The sequence below is a fragment of the Muntiacus reevesi genome, chromosome 4, assembly GCF_963930625.1.
Source record: "Muntiacus reevesi chromosome 4, mMunRee1.1, whole genome shotgun sequence".
Lineage (NCBI taxonomy): Eukaryota > Metazoa > Chordata > Mammalia > Artiodactyla > Cervidae > Muntiacus > Muntiacus reevesi.
Window position 1 is genome coordinate 44641075 of NC_089252.1, and position 9480 is coordinate 44650554.

The following is a 9480-nucleotide window of genomic DNA, read 5'->3' on the forward strand; positions in this document are numbered from 1 at the left end:
AGCTTTTTCTCTCACACTCTGTAACAGTCCACTGGCACATTCTTTTGACTTGAACGTCAACATACAGTATATTCAAATCTGACTACTTACCTTTTCTACCACTAAAACTCTGATCCAACTCACTATCATTTCTTGGATAGAGTAGTGCCATGGCTCTTAACTGGTATCTGTGTCTCTATCTTTGCTTCTCTACAGTTTATTCCTCCCAGAGTGGCCCAAGTACTTCTTCTAAAACCAATCAAGAAAAGCAATTTATTTGTTGAGAAAATGGGGTCATCTGTCCTGTGGAACTTTCCACATTCTGGGTTTTGCTGATTGTCCTGGATGACTTAAATGCTATGAGCAGTACCCAAATCACCAGTGAAAAATAAAAGCACTTACTGATTGAAGAAAATAGTTAACATTTAAGCTGACTAAAACCTTTTATTGACTCAATGAAAAATATCAGGTGTGTGATTTCATAAGTCAGATCTTAGAATAATTCAATAAATGTGTTAGCTGCTCTCTTTCTATGCCTATTTTTAAATTTCAACATTTCTATTTCTGCATTCATTAAAAAAGAGCTCATTAAGATAAGGATTAGACATGTTGCTTATTAAATATTTAGAGTCACCATAAAGAATAAAAATGGATTATTGGTTTGTAACATTTTATCCTAATGTATTTTAATAGACATATCTATTTTATTGTTCATGTCTGAGATATGAATCAATGATGATTGAGGTATGTTTGCTTTTAATCTTGCTATTTACAATGGTTACCTTGAATTTAAATGGGTTTAAATTCACCCAAATGGATTCTATTTGAGGTAAGCACTGGGCTAAAATAGGAAAATCCCACAAGATGAGCCTCATTCATGTTTATGGATTCAAACAAGCTATTCCTGGTATGAGACTCAGATGAAACCATTTGCAAGGTGAAAGCTTGTACATTATGAAGCATTTCTGGAAATAGGGCTCTTGGAAATAGAAAGTTTCTTTAAAAAATGAAGATAAGTCACTGTATATATTTTTAAAGGAAATTAATCCTGAATGGCTATGTACAGTTAAAAAACGGAGTAAATACCAGCAGAATAAAAAGACTAGAGAAACTAGTTACTCAAATGCATATCTTTTCTTCCCTTACTTATTCATTTATTCATTCTTTTTCTCAAGGAGGATTTATTGAATTTCTGCAAGGTGATTTACGTTGTACAAGGGGTTGGGTAAGATGCAGTAGGCTAATCACAAATAGTAATCAGATATCCTGCTCTGATGAAAATTATCAACTAGTAAGAAAGATGAGCCATAGAATGCAAGGAATTACAAAGCATTAAATGCTTAGTGCTTAAAATAAAGAAGGTGAGAATAAAAGATAGTTTTGAACAATGTCTTCCAAACTTAGCAGATCATCAGAATCACCTGGGAGATTTTAAATACACGTGCTTTTCTACTAGTTCAAGATGGCATATCATGTACATGTCTTTCTTCTGCCTATTTCCTAAACTCCATTAAATTATAAAGGAATAAAAGGGTGAGATACATTGCTAACAGTAAAGATATAGAAGAACATAAGAAATTTAAACAATCTCTGGAAGACGAAACAATAAAAGAAAGCATAGCAATGAACAACACTCATTAGATAAAGCTGTAGCCAAGAATGAACCACGAAAGGGTTGCATGGAAATAGAAGTCATTGTCTTGAAGAATTTCATGAGAGCTCCTGATTCAGAGGTATACCAGAGATCCAGAAGGAAAATTGGAGCTGAAAACATGTCGGTTGACTGATGATATATTTATGAAATAGTCAACTTTCCCAGCCCTGACTCCCAAACTACTTGGGCAGTATAGTGAACAGTCTGCATTTGCCCCTGGGAAAGACTGAGAGTACTTTCCTCTTAGGAAATTAAACTATCTGAGGAGAGCCAAGTCTTCTAATGTGCACAGTGCTGCTCTAAGACAGGGACATTCTTATTTTGAAATTGGGGAGGCTGTTACCTTGACGACTTATTTCCTACTAGCTGGGTCTACAGCTGCTGATTACATACTTTTCAGCATACATAGAGCTTTCAGTTAGATATTTCTCCCCACATTATTATACAAATAGTCATTCAAGTTCATTATTATTAAATATAAACAGGCAAGCAGGACACATGATGAAAATCAGCAACATGGAGAGGAATGATAAAGATGAAAACTGACTTCAGGAGAAAAGAGAGCTAATTCAGGGGAATAAAGATCATGATAATGAAAGTTATTTAAAATGCATTTAAAGAGTTCCCTACCTCCCCCTCCACATACACAGAAATTTCTATACAAAAGGAATTATCAGAGAAAAAGAAAGAATTCTTAAATTTAAAACATAATAGTCCTCCAAAAGGGGAAGATAAAGTTGAAAGAATATTCAAGAAAATAGAAAAAACATAAAGACAGAAAATATGAGGAAAAGAAAGAAAACATAGGAAAAGTGAGTTTCATAAGGACAAAAATGCAGGACAGGAAACAATAAGAAAAATTAAAATTTTCAGAGATGAAGAGTATATGAGTATTCAAAGGGAGAAGACTTATGGGATACTTCGTAGTTTAAATGCTTAAGACAAACCTGGACTAACCATCATGAAATTTCAAAGCTTATTAAGTCATAAAATTTAAATCCTATTAAAAGAAGGTTCTAAAACATTTAAGAGGGGGAGAATGTTGTCTATAAAGAAATAAGAAACTGATTTAGCACTAAATGTAGAAGACAATCATGTACTTCTTTCAAGGTGTTGAAAGAACATAATTTAGAGTCTAATATTCTATAGTCAATCAGATTATCTATTAATGGTGAGGGGAAAGTAAAGAGTTTAAAAGCAAAGGCAAAACTAATATTTTCTAAACAAAAATATTTAAACAAAAAACTTTTAAATGTAAATGTACAAAAGACTCAAAGCCTTTGCCTAGTCATTTGACAAATATTTATTATCTATTTTGGCATTATTTTAGGCAATAGACATGCAATGATAAACGTGATCTTTTGAGACTTTTTCCTCAAGAAACTGATATATAGATAAGTTTCTAAAATTCTTTTGGAGAAAGTCATTTGAGGATGTACTCTGGCAATAGATTGGTGAAAAACAAAAGGCTGCAAGAATTGACCAAATTAAACTAAGCAGTCAACAGAAAAAAACCTAGGATGAAAGATATATATGTATGTGTGTAAGTGCATGGGTGCTCAGTCAAGTCCAACTCTGCAACACCAAGTACTGTAGCCCGCCAGGCTCTTCTGTCCATGGAGTTTTCCAGGCAAGAATACTGGAGCGAGTTGTTGCCATTTTCTTCTCCAGTATGCCATAGTCCTAAAAAGCATTGATAAATTCTGAAAATAAATTCCATATAATAGATAAAAGTGAAAGTGAAAGTCGTTCAGTCATGTCCAACTCTTGCAACCCCATGGATTGTCCATAGAATTCTCTAGGCCAGAATACTGGAGTGGATAGCCTTTTCCTTCTCCAGGGGATCTTCCCAACCCAGGGATCGAAGCCAGGTCTCCCACATTGCAGGTGGATTCTTTACCAACTGAGCTATCAGGGAAGCCCCAATAGTAGATAAAATGAGATTCAACTGGAAGGTAGAATTGATCAGGTATGGTGTGGATCACTAGCGTTCAGCAACACCCAGGTTGATCCTTCCTATGGCAACCCACTCCAGTATTCTTGACTGGGAAATCCCATGGACAGAGTCTGAGCCTGGTGGGCTGCAGTCCATGAGGTTGCAAAGCAACTGAGCACGGGTATACAACGTGTCTACATGTCTCAATGTTCCCTACGGTTAGGTAAGACTGTGTAATTGAGTTCTAGCCAATGGAACTGAATTTCATTTTCAGGTCAAGGCAGTTAATAAATAGTGGATTTTCTGTTTAATATTTATTCCCCTTTGGTAGCTGGATGGATGGAGTGAAACCAGTGGAGAGCTCCAAAGATCTCAGGGTTGTTAGAGTTATAGCAACTTTCTCTTGATCCACTGTGGACTGTGATATGATCAAGAAAAAAACTTTTATAATATTAACCCACCAATTGAGTGAGATTTCAGTTTTATTTGTTAGTGCAGCATTTCTTCATCTAGCTTAACTAAAAATATAGTGAAGAGAAGAGGAGGAAAAGGAAGAAGATAAGTAAGAGGAGGAAGTGGAGGAGGGAGAGAAAGGAAGAAAGAAGGAAGGAAAGGAAGGAAGAAAGAAAGAAAAGGCACCCTTTTGTTTCAAGGAGAAATATAGTCAGTCAGTCAGTTCAGTCGCTCAGTTGTGTCCAACTCTTTGCGGCCCCGTGGATTGCAGCACACCAAGAAATATAATCAGTTCCCAGCAAAATAAAATGCAGACCAACAAACTCAGAATGTCAAGTTGAATGTGGCCATCTGTGGGGACCGTAGCTGAGTTCCCAGGAGCAAATAAATCTACAATGAATTAAAAAGGAGTTGGCAGTGACAGGAAGGAGAAGGCAGGCAGAAGCTTGAGGAAAAGGCAGAGTTCAAGAACTGTGGTGCACGCTCAGTCGCTTCAGTCATGTCTGACTCTTTGCAACCCTATGGACTGTAGCCTGCCAGGCAAGAATACTGGAGTGGATTGCCATGCCCTCCTCCAGGGAAGTTTCCTGACCTAGGGATTGAACCTGCGACTCCTGTGCCTAAGGCATTGAAGGCAGATTCTTACCCACTGAGCCATCAGAGAAGCCCTCAAGAATTGTGGTATGTTCATTTATTCTTAAGTCCATGGCACTGAACAAACTACCTCCAGAGTCATTTGTTGGCATTGGTGGAGTTAACCTACTTTAGACCTGGACAAAACTACATAACAGATGGAAGTTTGCAAGTCATGAAGCATTTGTCTGTGTAATATAAGCAAAGGACAGATAGCGACTGTGAAGAGAAAAAGTGGGGAGGGAGAAAGGAGTGGTAATAACGAATGGAGTATGGCTTAGAGGGAAGATAGCTAGGTTGGCCACTTTTCTGTATGCTGAGTCTTCCACAATTTTGATAGTTCTCTACAAACTTGTATACAAGTTTAGATAATTTAAGACATCCAATTCTTTTAGGAAACACTTTATGGAGCAGCTGTGTTTATCCAGCCAAGAGGAATGCATTGTAGGACCAGGACAATTTGTTCCTGCCCCTTTAGGGCAGGAGTTTATAGTCTCATTGGGCATACATAAGCTAGAGAGAGTAATAAGAAACCCAGAGCAGTACAGAAGAAAGGCCAAGTGACTGGTGCAGAAAACTAACTACCCTTAAAGCTTTTAGAGGAAGGAGAAAATCTGAAGATTTAGAGCCAGAGCTGGGGTGGGCTTAAGCTGCTGAACCTTATGGATTAGACAGTTTAGACAAGAAGAAAGGAAGGAAGAAGGGTTTTTCAAGTAGAGAAATGGTGGCAGCAAATGCAATACGGTTGAAACTGGGGACCAGTGTAGGAAAAGAGTCTGGCTACAAGATGGCAAATGTAGGTTGAGTCCAAATTACAGTCATACCTCAGAGATATTGTGGGTTTGGTTCCAGATCATTGCAATAAACACGAAGTTTTTTGGTTTTTAGTGCATACAAAAGTTATGCTTATACCATACTGTGGTTTATTAAGTATGCAATAGCATTATGTCTAAAAAATGCATATTTGTTGTTGCTTAGTCCCGAAGTCATGCCCAACTCTTTTATTACATTATGGACTGTACCCTGCCAGGCTTCTCTGTCCATGGGATATACCTTAATTAAAAAATGCTCCAGTGCTTGAAAATGCCAGCCATCATTTGAGTCTTCAGCAAATCAGAATCTTTTTTCTGGTAGAGGGTTTTGCATTAGTGTTGATGACTCCTGACTGTTCAGGGTGGTGGCTGCTGAAGGTTGGGAAGGGTACTGCGATTTCTCAAAATAAGACAGCAATGAAGTTTGCCATGTTGATTTTCTTCCTTTCATGAATGATTTCTCTGTAGCATGCATTTTATCCATAGTATAACTTTTTCAAAAATTGGAGTCAATCCTTCAGATCCTACTGCTGATTTATCAACCAGGTTTTTGTCACATTCTAAATCCTTTCTTGTCATTTCAACAATCTTATACAGCATCTTCACCAGAAGTAGTTTCTATCTCAAGGAACCACTTTCTTTCTTCATCCATAAGAAGCAGCTTCTCATCTGTGAAAGCCTTATCATGAGATACCAGCCATTCAGTGACATCTTCAGGCTCTACTTCTAACTCTAGTTCTCTTCCTATTTCTACCACATCTGCAGTTAGTTCCTGTATTGAAATCTTGAACCCCTCAAAGTCATTCATAAGGGTTGGAGCCAATTTATTCTAAACTCCTGTGAATATTGGTGAATATTTCTAAAACATTCTTTCCTGAAAGAAGAAGAAAGAAGAAATATTTCTTTCCCGAAAATACAAATGTTCTTAATGACACTTAGAATGGTGAGTCCTTTCCAGAGTTTTTCAATTTACTTTGCCCAGATCCATTGGAGGAACCATGATCCATGGAACCTATAGGCTTATGAAATATAATAGTAAGATTTGAAAGTGGAAATGACTTTTTGATCTGTAGGCTCCAGAATGGATTTTGTATTAGCAAGCATGAAAATAATATTAATCTTATACATCTCCATCAGAACTCTTGGATGATCAGGTGATTGACAATGACCAGTAATATTTTGAATTTTTCGTTCAGTAGATCTCAACAGTGATACAGTTCAAATAGTCAGTAAACCATGTTGTGAAGCTATATGCTGTCATCCAGGCTTGTTTTTCCATTTATAGAGCACAGGTAGAGTAGATTTAACATAATTCTTAAGAGCCCTAGGATTTTCAGAACAGTAGATAAGCATTGACTTCAACAGGGCTTCCCAGGAGGCACTAGTGGTAAAGAACCTGCCTGCCAATGCAGGAGATTTAAGAGACCTATTTTCAATCCCTGGGTCAGGAAGATCCCCTGGAGGAGGGCATGGCAGTCCACTTGAGTATTCTTGCCTGGAGAATCCCATGGACAGAGGAGCCTGTCCAACAGTTCACAGGGTTGCAAAGAGTCAGACAAGACTGAAGCTACTTAGCACGCACACATGCCTTGACTTCAACTTCAAGTCACCAGCTTCAGTAGCGCCTCACCAGAGAGATTCAGCCTGTCCTTTGAGGCTCTGAAGCCAGGAATTGACTTCTCTCTAGCTTTGAAAGTCCTAGATGGCATCTTCTTTCAATAGAAGACTGTTTCATCTACAGTGAGTGTCTGCTATTCAGTGCAGACTTTTGCATTAGTTATCTTAGCTAGATCTTTTATGTAATTTGCTTCAGCTTCTACATTAGCACTTGCGGTTTCACATTGCTCTTTGATGTTATAAAGACAATTTCTTTCCTTAAACTTCAAACCAACCTTTGCTATCTTCAAACCTTTCTTCTGAAGTCTCTTCTCCCCTTTCAGGCTTCATAGAATTGAAGAGAGTTAGGAGCTTGCTGTAGATCAAGTTTTGGCTTAAGGGAATGTTGTGGTTGGCTTGATCTTCTATTCAGACCGCTAAAACTTTCTCCATATCACCAATAAGCCTGTTTTGGTTTCTTATAATACATGTGTTCACTGGAGTGGCACTTTGAATTTTCCTCAAGAACTTATCCTTTGGATTTACAGTGTAGCTAACTGTCTGGCACAAGAGGCCTAACTTACAGCCTATCTCCACTTTCACATGCCTTCCTCAATAAACTTTATCACTGGCTTTTGATTTGAAAATGAGAGATGTGCAACTCTTCCTTTTATGTCAATACTTAGAGGCCATTATAGACTTATTAATTGGCTTCATTTCAATGTTGCTATGTCTCAGGGAATAGAAAGGCCCAAGGAGAGGGAGAGAGTTGGGAGAATTAGTCAGAGGAGCAGTCAGAAGACTTGCAACATTCATCTATTTAGTTTGCCTTCTTATACTGCATGTTTGTGGCACCTCAAAATGATTAGTTTTTAAGTCTTCAGATATCTGAGACCTTGATATCAAATCATTTTGGTTCTGGAGTAGCTACAAGGATCAATTAGCCTAAGCTTATTGAGAGTTAAGAATAAAAAATTCTGTTCCAGAAGATGGAACACCCATCTGTTGTTGCCAGGATTTTTCCTTCTTTGTTACTTAATGTTAAAGGGAAGGAAACCTCTTAGGAGTTCTGAGGATTAATTAATATCTCCCAAGGGATTTTCCTATGTCTGTTGTTATTTACATAGCTTATTAAAGAAAAGAGCTCTCTTTCCCAAGATTACCTTATTAATCTTTGTTAAATCAATCTCATACACTCAGGAAAGATGGAGTTGGGGGAAGGGAAACTGAAGTATATCAAGAAGGATGCCTGCAGATGTTAGAAACAATTTGGGGGCTGTGAGGGCTCTGAAAACCTGTTACACAATGGAATATTTTTCCTTTTTCTAAGTAATAGGAAAACCACATGGTTTACTGCCAACATACTTTCCTTGAGTGGGGAACACAGAAAATGTCTTTCCTCTTACATCTTTAGACATAAATGTAGATAAAATGAGGACTATGATAAAGCAACACAGATACTAGGTTAAGAATTTGTTTGTGTGTTTTACTTGTAGAGGTCTATTCAAGTAACTTCATGCAATTGAACTTTTCTGAAAACATCTATTGGGTTGGCCAGAAAGTTCATTCAGGTTTTCCATACACTGTCATGGAAAACTCAAACAAACTTTTTGGCCAACCCAGTATATTTCTGAAAACAGGACTCTTGGCTGTGCATCCAGGCCTCACAAGGACCCAGGAGTGCCATACAACTGAGTTCACAAAGACAGGGATGAACTTGGGAAGTGATCTGGATACTGACTTTTAAGCCCAAGAGAGGGTCTGTAGTTCCCTCTTTTCATGATTGGCTGTTATGTTGTTAAAAGGTAAACTGAGGCACATTAAAATTTGTTGTTTCAAGAGTTTATTTGATCAGACATTGATTTGAATAGGGCAGTGTCAAAGCTCAGAGAAGGAAATGGCAACCCACTCCAATATTCTTGCCTAGAGAATCCTGTGGACAGAGGAGCCTGGTGGGCCGCCGTCTATGGGGTCACACAGAGTCGGACACGACTGAAGCAACTCCGCAGCAGCAGCAGTGTCAAAGTTAGGTGGTTAGGAGCACTCCAGACAGGGCCTAAGTTTTTTACAGAGAAGATGCTGAAGCAGAGCGAAGCAATTGTTTGATTGGCTATAGTTTAAGCCTTATTTGCAGGAAGCCTAGTTGGCTGTTTGTGATTGGCTGTTCTTAAGTTTCACACTCTTGGACTCAAGTGCATTGACTCTGGCTTAGGTTTGGCTTGATTACATAGGCTACTAAGCTATCAGAGCCACACCAGTCTACTTGCCTCCTCATTTAATTACTATAAGGTTGACACTAGGAGCTTCCCTGGTGGCTTAGTGGTAGAGAATCTGTTTGCCAATGCAGGAGACATGGGTTCAATCCCTGATCCAGGAAGATCTCACATGTTTCAGAGCAACTAAGCCCATGTGCCACA